Source organism: Arvicanthis niloticus, chromosome 30 (assembly GCF_011762505.2).
Source record: "Arvicanthis niloticus isolate mArvNil1 chromosome 30, mArvNil1.pat.X, whole genome shotgun sequence".
Taxonomy (NCBI): domain Eukaryota; kingdom Metazoa; phylum Chordata; class Mammalia; order Rodentia; family Muridae; genus Arvicanthis; species Arvicanthis niloticus.
Window position 1 is genome coordinate 19,442,620 of NC_133438.1, and position 20,220 is coordinate 19,462,839.

The 20,220-nt window shown below is 41.8% G+C and overlaps 1 long non-coding RNA gene across 3 annotated transcripts in view; it reads left to right on the forward strand.

Annotated features, from left to right (window-relative positions):
- LOC143441003 (uncharacterized) overlaps positions 1 to 19,492 on the forward strand; it is an 85,317-nt gene extending 65,825 nt beyond the window's left edge. For 2 of the 3 annotated variants that reach the window (XR_013108267.1, XR_013108265.1), the window contains one exon: positions 10,121 to 19,492. This is a non-coding gene — a long non-coding RNA (uncharacterized LOC143441003). Of the gene's footprint in view, positions 1 to 7,682; positions 7,764 to 10,120 lie in introns of all 3 variants that reach the window. The other variant, XR_013108266.1, reaches the window with a different exon arrangement.
- Positions 19,493 to 20,220: the final 728 nt, after the last annotated feature.

A 20,220-nucleotide genomic window follows, 5' to 3' on the forward strand; every position in this document is an offset into this window, starting at 1 on the left:
TGACAGAATAGTGTATGCTCAATTCTTAGGAGAACAGACAGAAGAGAGGCTGCTATAGAAAGAACTGTAGAAAGAGGCTGCTGCAGAGAGAGGAGGAAAGTGGTACAATTTACTGGGACAGTTATAGAGACAGGTTGCAGAGATAGAACAAGTTAGACACAGGTGAAGAGAGTGAGCCAAAGAATGAGGAGCCAGAAGTTTAGAACATATTGCCAAAGTTAGTATGAGGCCAGGCAGAGCAATTCAGCGAGAAGCTGAGAGAAGCCAGTTTGAATAGGTCAGTGTGGAAAGTTTTAAACTAGAGTACCTGTGTTGACTAGCCAGCCAGAGTTCATAAAGAGCTAGAAAAAGTGAGCTTATTCAACACTAAATCTCAGAGGCTGAAAACATTCTAGGCCTAGATAAGATTGTATGGAGGCTAGAAGCTTCCAGGTCAAGGCCTAGGTTAACAGAGAAAGGCAGTAAGTCTTGGGGACTAAATTGCATCAGGTGAATAAAAGATACTTTTATAAGAACTGACTTCCAAGAAGTTGTGCTTAAAGATAAGACACTAAACTGTGGTGGGTGGCACATGTAGTCCCAATACTGGAGAAGATGACAGAAAGATGGAGGGCTAAAGACAATTCTGAACTTCATAGTGAGGTCTAGGTCAGTCTGGGCAATAGAATATGTCATGTGTCAACAACAATACTAATAATGCCAACAGCAACAACAATGCTAATACAAACCACCAATATTTAAAAAGAAAAGCATTAAAACTTATTTATGTTATTTTTAGATATCTCATATAGCCCAGGCAGGCCTCAAACTCTATATTAATCCAGAATGACCTTGAAGTTCTAATCCTTTTGCCTCCTGTTAGAATTAAAGGTGTGCACCCCTGTGTCTGTCTCATGCAGTGTCACAGATGGAACCCAATGCTTTGTGTGTAGTAGGCAAGTGTTCTACCAACTGAATTATATCCCCAGACTAGCATCTTCCCTTTCATTTCTTACAAATCATCTATATTGAATTTTTATCTTGTGTGCATATATGTATGGACATGTTCCATTACAGCACATCTGTGCATGTCAATAGACAACTTGTGGGAGTCTGTTCCCTTCACCATGTGGGGGCTTGGGGGGTTGAACTCAGATCCTTGAGGGTAGATGCAGGCTTCTTCACCTGCCAAACCATCTCACTGCCCTAATTTCTAGTTTATATATTTTGTAAAACAGAGTCAAGATGTAGTAATTCTACATACATAAACATTTGGAAGGGTGCTGAAATTTGAGGGCTTGAAGCATGTGATCAAATAACGGTAGAGTTACCAGTCTTGGGAATTTAAAGGGACTTGGGCAACCCACACCTTCATTTTATAGATGTAACTTCTGAAGCCCCACTGTAGCCTGACCCTACCCTCCCAGTTGGAGAATACAAAGGCTTAGTTGAAAGAGTATACACTGGCTTTAAATCCCATTCAGGTGCTTTTAAGAATGGGAGACCAACACAAGAACAGGGAATTTTTCTGAAACAGATGAATAACATGTAAAAAAAAAAAAAAGTTGTCAGACTTCATCTTGAAGCAAAGCAGATTTCTACTGGTGGGCACCAAGAGTTTCCTTTCTTGAGAACCATGGCGACTGACCAATGTCTCCATTTGCCAGAAGCTGCCTGCCATGGCCCCATTCTTATTGGCCAGCTCTCCTTGGCCTGCATCTGTCTTCTTTTCCTGTGGAAATAAAATATACAAGAAGGAGAAAGGACATATTTGGTAATGTTACGCTCTTCTGCTTCCTCCTTGGGGCTACCTCAGCTGCAAAATGTCAAGGGAAAAAATATCCCTCCAACTTGGAAGGAATTCCAGACAGACCCTGATGCCTGCAAAGTTGTCAGAGAGAGCCAAGTGCAGGGAAGCCAAACATGAAGAAGGCTCAGTATTCGACTTCAAGAGACATTCAAATAATCAGACACTCTGGTATTTATGATTTCCCCCTTTCAGATGGTCTGCAGCTCAGGAGGTTCCCCTCCCTTCCCCACCGATTCTAAGCTTCCTTTTACATGAAACCACAACGGTTATAAAAAGATTCTCCCATTACTTGGAAGCCGCAAGCACTCCAGGAGACTCTGTTCATACAGGCTCTTTAGGGATGGAGAGGGGCCCCTCCTGATTATTAGTCTGGGCATGGCAGGCCAGGAAGTCATTTCACCTTGACGATGCCACCAGGGTCCTGGTCTGCATCATGTGTCTGTGCCAAAGCTTGCTGCTGCTCACAGCATTAAAGGAGACGATCTTTATGGAAAAGCACTTACTCCTTTTCGCTGGCCTTCCGTTTCATAAGGAGGTGTGGGCTCGCCATTGTACCGACCATCCCAGTTGGAAACTATACCTCTGGGACTGTTTCCGAGGTTCAGTTTGGGGAGAACGTCTTTCTCCTGGCACTCAGTGCCCTTTCTCTTTTCATCCATTGCCACATGCTGGCAGAAAAGAAAGGAAGCTGAATTTGTGATCCAAACTTTATTAAATTGCAGCATACACATTTCCTCCCGTTCCTTGGTCTTCATTTCTAAACGCCACAGTGTTTGTTTGTCCTTCGTCACCCTATGTCCTTATTTGGATTCTTCAAGAAGCTTGAAAGCTTCCAAGGATCCGTTTTAGCAACTGGTGGAAGTGTCCACATGAGGGATAGGCTGTTCTGTCTTCACCTGTGGTCTCCATGAATGAGGGTCTTTTTTTCTCGTTTCCTGCAGCGCCCAGTGTCTCTCTGCGGGTTTTGCTCCTCAACAGTCTCTAGTTTGTGCTAGTTCCATGGTGATCAAGCGTTAGGTCATAAACATTAGATGTGGCATCACTGAGTGAGTCAGGGAGGAGGAAGCCGGCTGGAAAAGCAGCTGAGAGCCTCTGTTGACAGATGGATGCCTTCCTAATCACAGGCTGCAGGAGAGGGGAGCCTCGCCCTGCCCGGTTCTGACACTGATTCACAGACCTGGACAGACTGTTCTGCAAGAGGCTGGGGAAGCCCATCTCCCAGCTCACTGCTTTTTCCCTTTCACACCTCTCACTGGATAGCCATGCCTCTAAGAAGAGGTCAAAGTGAACAGAGAGGTCTTTCTCAGGAGTTTCTGAGTGCTTGTACTTTTAAAACTCTTGTGTGTTCTTTCTGAAACAAATATAAACAAAGTTTATGTAGCTAGCCCTTGCTTATGGCATGGTTATATAAAACAAATTTGCTTATAGCATAATTGTTGTAAAAGTTGCTGTTTAATTTCTCTATTTTCTTACTAAGAAAGTAGGTCTAGAAAGAGATTACCTTTTGGAAGGAAGAGGGTCCTACTAGGTGATTTTATTATAGCCATCTAGGGACATCTGCAGGAATTAGTTCTCAGCCTCTCCACGAATCAGAAAATGCATGGTATACTCATTCCTCATGGAATATTTGCACAAAACCTGTGTGCATATACTTTTAATAATTTCTAGATCTCTCACAATATCCAATACAATGTAAATGTTTTGTAAGTAGGTGTCATCTGGTACATTTTAGGGAACTGTGGCAAGGAAAAAAGTGTCATACCTATTCAGGATAGACAGGTTCTTTTAAATACCTCCACTTCAGAGTTGGCGAACCCACAGACACAGAGCTGTGGAAGGCCACCCTGTATCACTGCTCCTTGTCGCTGTTAAGCAGGAGCCATTACTGGAATATCAGGTGCTGTAGGCATAATTCCTCAAGCCCAGGTTTCGTTTTAGAAGAATTAGCTTAGGATTTCTAAACTCCGAGAGCACATGTCGTGATAGGGTGTGAAGGACTGGTCTGTAAGAGAAACAATGCCCTCTCCTGTGGCCACTATCAAAAAGCACTCAGTTTTTCTGCCAACAGGCCAGCCTTTCTCTTGCAGGCGTGCTAGACCTGAAAGAGAACATTCCACCCAGGGATCGGGTTCTATCACTTCACTGGAATGCAACGTAAAACCACAGACACTTTAGTCCAAACACATTTACCATGGCTCAGCTTGATAGAAGATAGCTTACACTCCCTCTAGGCTGAGGGTGAGATAAAGGAAAATAATTTTAAAATCCAATAGTGAGACTCAGGCAAGCTATTCAGGAAGGGCTTTTGACATCAGGGATTAAAAAAAAAAATTGTGAAAAGAACCTCGAGAAAAGCTGTTGAGCTGGCCCTAGACACACTCACCTGAGTGACACACATGTAGTCCTGAGACAGGGACAAAGCTCTATTTTCTTCAAGACTTGAGACTCTCTAAGTTATCAAGAGAGTAAGTGTACATTACTCGATGCTGTTAACAGTACTGTCCATTGGCGGGTGAGATAGCTACTGGCAAATTGCTTGTCTTGAAAGCAGGAGAACTTGAATCTGATTGCCAGAACTTATGTGAAATGAAAGGAAACAAACGAAACAAAACATCCTGCATGCTGGCACATGCCAGTGCTCAGGAGGAGAAACAGGTAGATCCCTGAGGCTGACTGGCAAGCCAACTTAGTTTAGCATATCTGGTGAATTCAGGCCAGTGGAAGACTATTTCTCAAAAACAAACAAGTACGTATACCAGGGGAGCACCTGTGGTTATCCTCCTGCCTCCAAATATGTATATACTCACCAGACTACACATGAACGTCCTATGTGAACACTTATGAACACACATACACACATGAACACTTATGAACACAGACACACACACACCACAGACTATTGTCCATTATCAGGCAAATACTACTTCTACATGAAACTGTCAGCTTCTCCTTGTTGGAGGTTAACTGGGAAGACCTTTATTCCATTTCTCTTGCTTTACCCAGAAACACATACAGGTAGAGAGAAGTTATTGATGATGGCAAGAGAGCAGAGCCCAGGACACACTCAACCATGGTATCCCATTCTGTGTTTTCTCTCTCGGGCCTTGCATTGCATACTAACCTGTTCATGACAGAGCTCCACTTCTATTTGTGTGTGTGTGTGTGTGTGTGTGTGTGTGTGTGTGTGTGTATCACTACAGACTGAATTCTAGAAATGCTTTGGTAAGAATTTTGTTTACTAAGTGGGGCAGTACTGAGACAGAAATGTGATGAGCTCAGGGACTGGTGTGGCTAAATATCAGTCTAAAAGAATAGTTTAGACAAAGGATAAGAGAGGAAATGCTAGGGACATGAGCTCATTTTCTACTCATAAAAGAAGTTAGAAGTTACATTTGCGATCCAGCCACTGTGCCTTTTATTCAGACCAGTGCTGGAGGCGTGCATGCAACAGCTGCTCCACACAGACCACCACACCACACAGACTTTTCTGTTAGAAAAACTTTAAGTTTGTTAACTTCTCTTAGAGAAAGTTCTATTTCATATCTCAAATCTACAAATAAAAAATTTGCACCCAATTGTACCTTCACTGTGTCTCATGACTCCTGACATGGGCAGCTCATTTCAGATGAAAACTTTCTTTACAACTCTCTGGCCAGTCTGCCTTGCTCTTTCTTTTTTCTCGCTTGTTTGTTTGTTTGTCTTTGAGACAGTCTTACTCTGTGATCTGCAAAGATCTGGACTTGGCAGTCCTCCCGCCCAGTCTCACAAATGCTATGGTGACAGATGACCATGCCCCTTTTTTCCAGCTTTGCAGGGTACTCTGTCCCTTTTGCACAGGAAGCAGTTGAGTTGCTCTGCTTTTTCCATGGATGTTGTATTTAAAGGGCTTCCTCTTCCCAACTTTATGACTTTAGGGAGACAGCATTCATAGCAGGGAGATAAATTAACTACACTGAATGGGAAAATCCTCACCTAAAGCTGATATTAATGTATTAAAAGCTGATATTAATATCATTAACTGTAATGATATTAACACCACTTTTATTCATTGCCATGTTTTAAAGATATAATATGCATACACATATATGTGAGAATTCTCCATATAGTCCTAATAAGCAAATCTTGTGTTTTGAATAGTTATTTTCATAATAAATTATTTTCGTAATAAATTTTGCCTGGCAAGAGCCTCCAGAAGTTATCTTATCCCTAAAAGTTACTCCTTCTAATCAGAGAGAAACTGGAATTCTAATTAATCTGCCCTATTATTCAGGCTAAGATTTTTTTTCTGTAGAAAAATCGGCCAGTAGGTGACCACATACCTCAGTGTTAACCTGTTAGCACTGATGATCACAGTAGCTTCCATCCGGAACCTCAGCATGAGATGAAGGAGAGCAATGTTTTGATAGTGAACTCAAAATGTCCAGGTAGATCAGACAACTGGGGAACAAAAGAGATTGACAATGAGGTGGGATTTGCACAAGAGTAAGGCAAAGAGAGACATGGGGACCACTGCTGGACCTCTGCTGGAGCACAGCTGCTCCTGCCCTCTTCTGGGAGAGTGTCTGTCACTTCCTTCTCCTGCATTCTTACTTTATTCTCAGAGGTCTGCACTGCCATGAGTTGGCTAGCATCAACACATAGATTTAGAGACCAGGTTGTATGTCATCAGCTGAGGTTATGCTAAAGCCGGAAGGCCCTTCTATAATAAATGAGCATTGCAATAAATAAACAATGATAAAGGCAAAATCCCAGTGGGCTGGCTCTCAAAAATTATAATAGAATGGGTGTGTTAGGGATGCAAGCAAGATAGAGAAGATGAAAGAGAGGGGACCTAAGATACACAGACACAGGACAGCTCATATGTCTCTGAAGATATAATTTCTGAGAAACAGGAGAAGAGGCAGGGTGGAGAACACGGGGAGGGAAGAAGAAGGAAGAAACTTTAGGAAATTAGTTCCAATAATTATAAAAACTTAGCATCTCCCAAAAGCTGTGAAGCATGCCAGCTGGGGTTCTACTCCCTCTGTCAGCAGAGCAAGGAGTTCCCCTTAGACTTTTAGGGTTCACAACTCAGGACAAACTGAGATTCATGGCTTTGATGAGAAAAATAATTCCAGGAGTGGCCAGTTGGTGAAACACAGTTGTGGTTTAGTAGAGGAATCCTAACGCAGGTTTGAGCACAGAGTTTAGAGAGGAACAGATCAGAAGAGACTTAAATACACCCTAGAGCTCAGGTGCAGGCTTCTTAGGAGTCAAGTTACTGTGTTTCGACGATAGTCATATGTAGGATTTTGGTACAATGTCACTGAGTGGTTCTGGAGAGGAACATAAGACAATTACATATAGACACACAAAAGTCTAGCCCATGGGATACTGGAAAGGAGGATGTCCTTAGTTAACAAGAGCTAACAGCTTGTCTGAGATTCTCAAGAAATGTCTAGAGGCAGGAATGAAGTCTTAATCAAAGTCATGCACAGCCAGCTCTTACACCCTGGTCATTGCTTCTCTAACATAAACCATTTGTCTGTGAACAGAATATCAACTTTATTTCCATAGTCTTTAAAGCTAATGTCGAAGTGTAGGCATTGCTGACTGTTAGCTGTCGAGGGCATTGATGAGACTCTAGGATGGCAGCCTCCTCTCCCTCTCATGCTCCCCACATTTCCCTTTGTTCTTCTTTAGTCTGGAGTTCAGAAAGGAATTACAATTTGAATATAGCTATAAGCTACCAACCTGCTGGTCTGCAGATAGAGCACCATTTTTCTGGGAAGTCAGTCTTTGCTTGGAGATCCTCAGTGGTCTGGATGACCACTAGACATGGTATGACACATCGTCTACTTATTCAGAATCCACTGATTGAAACCCTAATATTCGTGTTGGGACTCTTCCATAGAAACACCGAGAACAAGAGCTGGTTAAGGGCATGACTGCTGTGGCCTAGAGAATCTGAATGGCTTCTCCTATCCTATGTGGGGTAAGCACAGTTATAAGAGCAGCTACTACCCTTTCTCTCATGAGATTTTATAACAAGTTCTCCGAGGCTGGCTTGTCTAAGCAGGATTTGCTTTACTGAAGTCACAAGAAAACTGGAAACAAGAGAAAGTCTGGCATGTATGTCTCTGCTTTACCTTTGTCTTCTTTATTTTGGACCCCTTGTTTACCTATGTGCATAGGCATGCTAAGCTTGCAACCGTAATCTTAGCGTATCTCATTTGCTTTTAAAGCTGATGGCATAGAGTTATGTCCTAAGCCTGTTGTCAACCATGGATTCTAGGAAGAGTGAGACTTCACAGACAGGAGAGATCATGTCCATGATGAGAATAGTTGTCTACAATGTAGCTGCTATACCCTGGGGAAGATAATCTTGTAAGAACCAGATGTGTTCCCTCAAGTGTAACATAAATTAAAAGACTAAAAATTTATTGACTACCGGCAGATTCAAAACTAGAAAATGGCATCGGGACCATGCCTGTTGGGAGTGCAAAGGCCCTTGAGTTCACAGATGCACACGAAAAAAGCAGGAATGTTAAACATTCAGGATCATCTCTTCAACAGGAAAGACTTATAACCTGTTTTTCCACCCAGAAGGCTGGGAATGAAGGTGGTTAACAACCTGGTGATATGCTCTATCTGTAGGGAAAGGTCATACCATGCTCCCACAAGCAGGATGAAAGGTAGTTAATAGTCTTGGTGACCTTTGCATTATCTGTATGGCCAGGGGCTTCCCCAAGATCCTACAGCTAGGACTGGAGACACCCAATAGTCTAGGTGACCTTTGCACTATCTATTGCCTAAGACCCCACAACCAGAAATGAATGTGGGTCATAGCTCAAATGACCTCTTCGCTATCTGTATAAGATCACACCCGATCCTCCACCAGGCCCTTACAATAACATATGTAGCCTATCTCTGGATCCCACCTTCATGGAAGAAGTGACACATACTTTGAGATGAGGTTCATTGTAATTATGCATTCTTGTGCACAGGGCATTGTATTACACTAGAAAATCTTTTTTTTTTTCCAAATTTACTGTACTTAAATATGTTTACAATAAGCTGTCCAGTGTCAGACTCTCGATGTCTGAGCCAACACCTGCTTTCATCCTGTTGAACTAGATTTCCTTCTTGCCCCATATTGATTGTTAATCTGTTGGCTTTGGTGGTCACAGAAAGCGCCTTCCCCCCCCAGTACCTGACCAGAACTGCTTATTTATGCATACCTTTACCCTTACCCTAATCCCTCCTCTTTTAGTTACTAATTTATTTTTATTCTCACTCTATGGCCCTGGCTAGCCTGGAACTCATTATCTAGTCTAGGCTTAAATTCATGGCACACTTTCTACCTTAGCCTCTAAAGTGCTGGGATTACAGGCATCCCCAAAGAAACCACAGTCTGGAGCTCATATCGACACCATGAAGATATGTGTGGAATTACCAGACTCCTTTATTTGTTCATTTTTTCCCAGTGCTTTTAATGAAATCTCCTTTCTCAACTTTTCACCCAGACTTGTCTCTTTAGCTGGAGTGCTAGGACCAGTGGCAGAGCTCAGCCTTTTGAGGCAGTTTAGCCAAGGGTTTTTCACTAAAACTTAGGTCATGCTTACATGTGAGAGATAACGGTCATGGTGGTGGTGATGATAACTTAGCAGGTTCTGAAATCATCCAGGGTGAGAAAATTTGGGTGGTAATAAAACCAAAGCCCTAGCAGTCATTCCAAAGGGAGGGGGAAAACCACCCTTTCCTTTAACATGAGATGAGAAGAAGTTATAGCTGTAGAACATGTCCTGATTCTGTGACAAAATCATTCAAGATGACTCACAGAGCAGATTCTAATGTTTAGCCCTTGAGGAAATTGAAGACTGACTATAACATCAAGGAACCAGGGCTGGAGAGATAGCTCAGCAGTTTAGAGCACTGGCTGCCCTTCCAGAGGACCTGAGTTCAATTCCCAACAACCACATGGTGACTCACAACCATCCATAATGTGATCTGATGCCCTCTTCCAATGTGTCTGGAGACAGCTACAGTGTACTCACATACATAAAATAAATAAATAAATCTTTAAAAAAATCAAGGAACCAAAGAAGATCTTGTGGCTTACTGTTTACCTGGAAACCTGAAGTGTGTGTTACCAACAATTTCACTGCACTGAGAGGCCAAGTGTGTGTATCTTCCATGTTCATCACATAAAGAAGCTGCTGTCCCCTCCTTGGGTCTATCAGTGACGCCCAGAGATTTCCACTTATTTTTTTCCTTTAGTATTATTCTATTTGTTTGTTTGTTAACGTTGCCCAGAGCTTGTGTTTTAACTTTCTTACACCTGTTTTCAAGTGCTTGGTGAAGTCACCCTTCGTCTCTGGGAGAAAATGACAGAAAGCTGTGGAATCCTCCTCTGGATGTGAGAACACAAGTAGCTCTCAGAAAATAAAAGTGGTGGCCACACACAGGTAACTTTTTCATGAGGTGACTTGGTGACATCATAAGATAGGCCCATCTCCACCCATCTGGGATGATCTGCTCGTTGGTGCCTGTAATTACAGGACAAGGGTGAACTTGCATCTATGAAAGCAAACTTTGTCCAGGTCTCAAAGACTCACTTTGATTTTCCAAATTACCTCACCTGGGAGAGCATATTAGCAGTCATGGGATGTCTCTGGAAAGATACATAGAAGACCTGGTGATGACATTGTTTCGTCTGGGGTGAGGACATTGATATTATGCCAGGGCACCTAAAAGGCTTGTTTCTCCTGGCCTTTGAACCTTGCAGAATATGAAAGTTCCTATGACATGCACATATTATTTTCTTAAAACTAGTCACCTACTATCTACCCATGTACCCAGCTAATTAACCAGTAAGATAGAGCAATAAAGACAGAAAAGCTAAACAGTGGGAGACACCCATCTTTCTGGTTGCTATTCAGTTAACTTTATTTTTAATATTTTTTTTCTTTTTACAAATATTAAGTCCCTAAGCAAGCATTTTCCTGTTCTTGCTCAGAATATGCCAGGCACACTTTTAATGGAAGTTCTCTGCAAAAGTAATTAATATCCAATGCTTGGATACATCTTGTTATATTTTCTGCACACATCTTACGTCATGCCAATTTTCAGCCTGCATTTACACACCACTTTCTTCACAGGACCAAGCCATGACAAAGCTATTTAAACTGCAGACTTACACTTCAGAATTGAATGTCTATTTTATGCTCAGGAAATCATATCTTTGACGATTGTCCCATGTGTGTGCAGAGCACCCTCGCTGTCTGGAGCTGAGCCCACAAGAGCAAGGGCACGCTTGTTTGCACGTTTTGTTCTCTTCTTTCACCCCTGCACCTAAGCACAGCCTGAAATAATTGCCGACAAAAATGAGAGAGGAAATTTCCGTTTTACTTTTTAAGTTTGCTATGTTCGATTAGATTTTTAACAGACGAGACAAACACTCATTAACCTGTCAATAGTGACTCTTCATTTTATTTAAAAAAAAAAAAAAAAAAACTTCAACACAGATTTTAAAAATAAATTCAAGAATCTATTTTCGTTTTTGTTTGTTTGTTTGTTTGTTTTTCGAGACAGGGTTTCTCTGTGTAGCCCTTGCTGTCCTGGAACTCACTCTGTAGACCAGGCTGGCCTTGAACTCAGAAATCCGCCTGCCTCTGCCTCCCAAGTGCTGGGATTAAAGGCGTGTGCCACCACCGCCCGGCAAGGATCTATTTTCTACAGATGACCAAGGAGTATAGAAAAAGAATGCTCAATTTTACTAATGACCAGAGAAATGTAAGGAAGAAGCTACAATGATAATAGCTGCTATTAAAATAAGACTTGGCACTGATGTACAGAAAGCAAAGCTGTTGTGTACTTTCACTGGAGACATAAGCCATTTGAGTGCTGTAGAAATTAATCTGGGCGTTCTGCTATATGATCTGGCAGTCTGACTCCTGTGCACATATCTAGTGTGGTTGCATGTGAAATGCCCTCTGGTACATGTTGGAACATTTGGCCCCCATATGGTAGCCCTGTTTGTGGAATCCTCAGGAGGTAAGGCCTCACTGGAAGAGCTGGGTCACTGGGAGACTTGATAGATCACCCCCTTTGGTGGTCTGGATAGGTATGGTCCCTAAAGACTCATAAGTTTGAATGCTTGGCCCATAGGGAGTGGCACTATTAAGAGGTATGGCCTTATTGGAAGAAGTATGTCACTGTGAGGGTTGGCTTAGAGGAATCAGAAGGTCAAGTCAGTTCAGTTCTCTCCCTACTGCTTGCTGGTCAAGATGGAGAACTCTCAGCTCCTTCTCCAGCACCTATGTGTTGCCGTGTTTTCTGCTGTAATGATCAATCTCTGAACTATAAACCAACTTCAGTTAAGTATTTATCTCTATAAGAGTTGTCATGGTCATGGTGTCTCTTCAAAGTAATAGAAGCCCTAATTAAGACACCCCACTTCCAGTTCACTCATTTCTCTGAGTGCAGATATATTTTAACAGGCCAGCCTCCTGTTCCTGATATCAAGCCTTCTCTGTCTATTGTTGTATCTTGCCTTCCATGATGAACTGTAGTCTCTAGAACTGTGTTGTGTAACAGTTAACTCCTAGATTGAAACATTCAATACTGCAAGAAAGCTCCTTAAGCAGGAAGACAAGCAGCTCAAAACTGCTTCAGGAAGTCCCTGAAACTGTTCAGATTCACCATGCCTCCATATGAAGAATAGGTTTTTCTAGTTGTAATTTGTCTTGGACAATAATACACCAGGAGGGGTGAATCTTAAAAAACCCTTAAGCTGTGTTCATTTCCACTTAGACCCCTCTGCCACTGCTGTGACACAAGCCCATCTGAGTTGTCCCAGGCTTTTTCCCCCTTAGCTATCAAATGGATGTGCCCAAGCTAGACCTGTTGTGACCAACTTGCAGAATTTCTCTGAGAAGCATGGCCTCCCGACTGAGCCCAAACCCTCCCCACACAAGTGGAGACTAAAGGCTTGCTGTTTGAAGTCCCAAGTTCACTGCGGCAGCTATTTATACTGCAGCAATGTATGAATGTGGCCTGTGTCTGTTGGACCTGTTGTACTGCTTCCTTCTCTCATGGCTGTAACAAGATATCTGAGGAGAGCAGCTGAAATGAAGAGGTTTGTCTTAGCTGATGGTTTAAGAAAGGACACAAGACTGGGGAGAAGGCATAGAAGTGAGACTGTGGTAGCTGCTCATATTGTGTCCATTCAGGATACCCAGAGAGATGACTGATCCTCAGCTCGTTGTTTCCTTTTTATTTACTCCAGTATCAAAGACCCTGGTGTGGTTCTGCCCACATTTTTGGTGTGTCTTCTCTTCTTCATTAAATCCCTAGAGAAATGCCCTCATGGGTACACTCATCTGTGTCTCCTAAGGTATTCTAAAACCCTTCAAGCTGACAATGAAGACTAACCACCACAGTCTGCATAAGATGTAATGTCGCAGTGACATGCCAAGGGATGGATACTCCTCTTCAGCTGAATGTGTTCCATAAATTTAACCCAAATGCTGGGTATGACTCCCGTTGGACATGACCTGGATAAGTTCTTTCCAGAACGTGTGGGTGTGGGGGAGGATAAAAGATGCTGCCAGTTTCTGCTTCCTGTATCTTTGCTGCCTTCAATAGTCCGCCAGCTGGTGCAGCTGCACCCTTTGAACAAACGATATTATATCCTGGGCATTAGCCTAAGTAGTACCACACACGCATGAAGCCTCAGCTGCTATTTGTTGTGCTTCTTGCTATTCTTGGCTCTGTTGTGTTGCCTGAGGGTGGCATAGATTTCTGCACGCCAAACACATTTTTCCAAGATATGGAGATAGAAGCTTGATCAATGTAGCCATTTATGATGATTGTTGTGTATTTGGAAAGTATGCCCAGATCATTTTTTTTTTTAACATTTTGACCTGTTTTCACGTTCAGAATTGTGCAAGTAAATTAACTATACAAAAATTTTATGAAACAATATTATATATAATATGTTCTTCCAGGGAGAAGTTTAAACCTTGCCCATACTACTACATAATTGTACATTTTATATATGCACAGATATCTATGTACCGCTTTGCAAAGTAGTATTCATATCAATATAGTGGAGATAAGTCTCGTGAATTAAAAAAAAAATAGATCGAATCAGGTTTGTAATGAGTATTGTGGTTTGAATGAGAAATGTCCTCCGTAGGCGCATGGATGTATTTGATCACTTGGTCCCCAGTTGATGTCACTAAGAAGGTTTTGGAAACTTTGGGAGGTAAATCCTTGCTGGAAGGAGTGGGTCAATGAAGGGAGGCCTTGAGGGTTTATACTCTCACCCCACTTCCTGTTCTCATTCTCTTCCTGTGTAAATATACATGTGCTCTTTCCCTCCTACTCCTGTCACCATGGTTTCACTACCTCTACAAACCTGATCCCTCCAGGGCCACAAGCCAAAATGAACTCCTTTCTCTTCCCAGTGGCTTTTGAGCATACTAGCTTTTATCACAGCATCTAGAAGGCAATTAAACATTATTGGAAAATATGAATCCAGTTTATAACCTCTGGAAAAGGCATCCTATTTCTAGTCCACTTAAAATAATGAAAAAAAAAATGTCCATTTATTAACTTTGTTGGCCAAAACTGCGGCTATGGCAAAGAGACAAAGGAAGAAATTAAGCTTATATATGGCCTTGGCACATGGTTTGCAATTTGGATGCAGGCATAGCCACCCTTGAGAGTTCTTTCAATGAAAATACAAATAATACACACAAAGTTTTGTTTTAGATCCTGGTTACAAATCAAACACTTGAGGAGCTTTTCAAAATAATGTAAGACTTTATCTCAAAGTTTCCACTTTACTTAGTCTAGGGTGATAGAAGTTAGCCCTTAAGTATTTGAAAGCTCACAGGTGAGACCAATGCATGGTGTTAGACTTTTGAGTACATGATAATTTAAATTGTCTCAATTCTAAAGAGATGTTGAAATGCATACAGCAATTAATTTCCTATTTTAGGGTAATATACATGGAGAAGCAGAGCTTTAAAATAAGTATTAAAGGAAAGAGGCATAGAAAGTATGTTTATTTTAAAACTTATTTTATGAATGGGATTTTCTCAAGTATTGTCTTTCTTCTCAGTAAAATGTAGATTAATTAATTTTTGAGATGCTCATCTTTGCATAAGTGATAGTAGTGTTTTTACTTTATATCCATCTAGTTCTCTCTCTTTCCCTCTCTCTCTCCCCCCTCTCTCTCTTTCTCCTTTGCGTTCTGTAAAATTGTGACTTTACTTATTCATGTACTGAACCAGCTCACAAATATTTGAAAACTGGATTTGTATTTATCCACAAACCAGAAGGTGGATGGAAATTAGCCATGATGGAAATATTTACACCAAAGAAACTGGCAGATGCTGAACACTGGCCTCTCTCTTTTATCATAGAGGTAATTCTTAAACACTTATCTACTATCTCACAATTCGTTTCAGTGGGAAAAATATATTATGATACATACATTACCCTTTTCAGTAATTTAAGTTAGGTATTTTGAAATTATGTCTCAACTTTCCAGTACCTATTACTCCAATGAAAATTAAACATATGTTACGCCCGCACCTGGTCCTTTTGGCTGGGGCAGACACCACAGGAGCTGGGTCTGCTTCTGTGGGGACACCGTATCCCAAGCCATCCTAAAGGAGCCACTGCACTCAGAGCAGTGGGTAAGCTCCATCTCCCACTACCCCACACCCCAGTGTTACAACTGGGAGCCAGGGATGCTCAGGTCCCATCAGCCACCGAAACCCCTCCCTTCCAGAATGCCACTTCCCTTCTACCCCACGCCTGGTCCTCTGGGCTGGGGCAGGCACCTAGCTGGTCTGCTCCTATGGAGACACCATATTCTGAGCCACCCTAGAGGAGCCACTGCAGACAGAGCAGCAGACACCATACCCTGAGCCATTCTAGGGGAGTCACTCCACTCAGACCAGTGAACACCTAGCTGGTCTGCTACTGTGATGACACCATATCCTGAATCATCTTAGAGGAACCACTGTACTCAGACCAGCAAGATTTCAGGATCCCAGAGGCAACTTGAGTCCCAGGAGTTCTTCCACCCAGTACCCTAGGATCACAGTATAACAGAGACATCGGGACTCCGAGGAGTTCAGACACAAGCAAGATAACTGGAAAGACAGACTCCAGTCTGACACAGTGAGTGCAGGTAACACTAGAGTTAACCAGATGGCTAAAGGCAAGTGCAAGAACATAAGCAACAGAAACCAAAGTTACTTGGTATCATCAGAACCCAGTTCTCCCACCATAGCAAGCTCTGGACACCCTACCACACTGGAAAAGCAGGATTTAGAATTAAAATCACTTCTCACTATGATGATAGAGGATTTTAAGAAGGACATAAGTAACTCCCTTAAAGAAGTACAGGAGACCACAGATAAACATGTAGAAGCCCTTAAAGAGGAAATACCAAAATCCCTTAAAGAATTGCAAGAAAACACAACCAAACAGGTGAAGGAATTAAACAAAAACAATCCAGGGTCTTAAAAAATGAAAGTAGACGCAGTAAAGAAATCTCAAAAGGAGGCTACCCTGGAGATAGAAAACCTAGGAAAGAGATCAGAAGTCATAGATGCACCAGAATACATCACCAACAAAATACAAGAGATAGAAGAGAGAATCTCATGTGCAGAAGATACCAGGAAAACATTGACACAACTGTCAAAAAATGCAAAAAGCTCCTGACTCAAAACATCCAGGAAATCCAGGACTCAATGAAAAGACCAAACCTAAGGATAATAGGTATAGATGCGAGTGAAGATTTTCAATTTAAATGGCCAGTAAATATCCTCAACAAAATTATAGAGAAAAGCTTCCCTAACCTAAAGAACGAGATGCCCATAAGCATACAAAAAGCCTACAGGTTGCCAAATACACTAGACCAGAAAAGAAATACATTAAATGCACAAAACAAAGAAAAAAATACTAAAAGCAGTAAGGGACAAAGATCAAGTAACATATAAAGGCAGACCTATAAGAATTACACCAGACTTCTCCCCAGAGACTTATAGTCAGAAGATCCTGGACTGAGATCATACAGACCCTAAGAGAACACAAATGCTATCCTGCACTACTATACTCAGCAAAAATCTCAATCACTATCGATGGAGAAACCATGATATTCCATGACAAAACAAAATTTGCACAATATCTTCCCACAAACCCAGTGCTTCAAAGGATAATTGATGGAAAACGACAACATGAGGAAGGAAACTACAACCTAGAAAAGCAAGGAAGTAATCTTCCAACAACCCCAAAAGAAGATAGTTACACAAACATAATTCCACCTCTAATAACAAATATAACAGGAAGTCACAATCATTTTTTCTTAATATCTGTTAACATCAATGGAGTCAATTCTCCAATAAAAAGATGTAGACTATCAGACTGGATACACAAACAGGACCCAGAATTTTGCTGCATACAGGAAATACACCTCAGTGACAAAGACAGACACTACCTCAGAGTAAAAGGATGGAAAATAATTTTCCAAGCAAATGGTCCCAAGAAACAAGCTGGAGTAGCCATTCTAATAACATAAAATTGACTTTCAACCAAAAGTAATCAAAAAGGATAAGGAAGGACACTTTATACTCATCAAAGAAAAATTCTACCAAGATGAGCTCTCAATTCTGAATATCTATGCTCCAAATGCAAGGGCACCCAAAGAAGATCTCAGAAGATGGAAAGATCTCCCATGTTCATGGATTGGCAGGATTAATATAGTAAAAATGGCCCTCTTGCCAAAAACAATCTACACATTCAATACAATCCCCATTAAAATCCCAACTCAATTCTTCATGGATTTAGAATGAGAAATTCTCAAATTCATTTGGAATAACAAAAACTATTCTCAACAACAATTTCCAACAAGAACTTCTGGAGGAATCACAATCCCTGACCTCAAGCTGTACTACAGAGCAATAGTGAAAAAAAACTGCATGGTATTGGTACAGAGACAGGCAAAAAGCTCAATGGAACAGAATTGAAGACCCAGAAATGAACCTACACACCTATGGTTGGTCACTTGATCCTTGACAAAGGAGCTAAAACAGTCCAGTGTAAAAAGGACAGCATTTTCAACTAATGGTGCTGATTCAACTGGAGGTCAGCATGTAGAAGAATGCAAATCAATCCATTCTTATCTCCTTGTACAAAGCTCAAGTCCAAGTGGATAAAGGACCTCCACATAAAACCAGATACACTGAAACTAATAGAAGAGAAGGTGGGGAAAAGCCTCAAATACCTGGGTACAAAGGAAAAGTTCCTGAACAGAACACTAATGGCTTATGCTCTACAATCAAGAATTGACAAATGGTACTTCATAAAATTGCAAAGTTTCAGTAAGGCAATGGACACTGTCAATAGAACAAAACGACAACCAACAGAGTGGAAAAAGATCCCAATCCCACATTTGATAGAAAGCTAACTTCCAATATATACAAAGAACTCGAGAAATTAGACCCCATTCAGCCAAATAACCCTATTAAAAATGGGGTGCAGAGCTAAACAAAGAATTCTCAACTGAGGAAACTCAAATGGTTGAGAAGCACCTAAAGAAATGTTCAGCATCCTTAGTCATCAGGGAAATGCAAATCAAAACAACCCTGAGATTGCACCTCACGACAATCAGAATGGCTAAAATCAGAAATTCAGGTGATAGTAGATGCTGGTGAAGATGTGGAGAAAGAGGAACACTCCTCCATTATTGGTGGGATTGCAAGATGGTGCAACCACTTTGGAAATCAGTCTCGCTGTTTCTCAGAAAATTGGACATAGCATTACCTGAGGACCCAGCTATACCACTTTTGGGCATATACCTAGAAGATGCTCTAACATATAACAAAAACATGTGTTCCACTATGTTCATAGCAGCCTTATTTATAATAGCCAGAAGCTGGAAAGAACCCAGATGTCCTTCAACAGACGAATGGATACAAAAAATGTGATACATTAACACAATGGAGTATTACTCAACTATCAAAAACAATGAATTTGAGAAATTCTTAGGTAAATGGATGGAACTAGAAAATATCATCCTGAGTGAGGTAACCCAATCACAAAAGAACACACATGGTATTCATTCACTGATTATTGGATATTAGCCCAGAAGCTTGCAATATCCAAGATTCAACTCACAGACCACATGATGAAGAAGGAAGACCAAGTGGGGGTGCTTCTTAGAAGGAGAAACAAAATACTCAAGAAAGCAAATATGGAGACAAAGTGTGGGACAGAAACTGAAGGAGGGGCCATCTGGAGACTATTCCACCTGGGTATCCATCCCATGTGCAGTCACCAAAGTTAGACACTGTGGTGGATGTCAGGAAGTGCATGCTGACAGGAGCCTGATATAGCTGTCTCCTTAGATGTCTGCCAGAGCCTGACATATTCAGAGGCAGATGCTCACAGCTAATCATTGACCTGATCAAGTGGTTCCCAATGGAGGAGTTAGAGTGAAGACTGAAGGAGCTTAAAGGGTTTGTGGCCCCATGAGGAGAGCCACAATACCAACAAACCAGAGCTCCCAGGGTCTAAACCACCAGCCTTGGAGCACTTAGGGAGGGACCCATGGCTCCAGCTGTATATGTAAGGGAGGATGGCCCTGTTGGGCATAGGTAGGAGAGGAAATTCTTGGTCTCATGAAGGCTGGATGCCATGTGTGGGAGAATTCGAGGGTGGGAAGGTGGGAATGGGGGTGTGGGGGCACACACCCTCATTGAAGCAGGAGGAGGGTGATGGGATAGGGGTTCTTGGATGCAGGGGGGAATGGGGTAAAGGGCTAACATCTGAATTGTAAATAAAATATCCAATAAAAAACACATTTTACAAGAATATGAGCTGGAAAGATGGGTCAGTGAGATGTTTGTTGAAGTAATTATTTAAAAATGGCCTCCGGTCAATCTGATTGTCTAAGCTGCAGCGACTCTGCCTACATCAGATGCCATGTTCCAAGGCCGTGAGGCCACGTGCAGGCCACAGCTAGAAACAGCCAGCTAGAAACCGCATCCTTGCCACCCACAAGACGCCAGTGTGGGAGATGGCTCTGCCAGTCTTCCATGCTATCTCTGCAAGGCTGGGCATTGCCCAGAGTATCCTGCCAACCATACAGGGTTCGGTACAGATGAGACTCTAATGCTCAAATTATCCAAAGGCTTATATATGTAGTAATGATCAATAACAAGATACCCTTATAATCAGAGGTGTAACCCAAAACCCAACCTATATATACCAACTACCTATGACTGCTACAGACAAGCGAACATCAGCCTCCATCTCCCCTCTCTCATTCTCCATCTCCCTCTTAGCCACTCCTCTTCCCTCTCCTCTTTCACTCCTTTCTCTTCCTCTTCCTCTCTTTACTCCTCCCACCTTAGCTCCTCCTACAA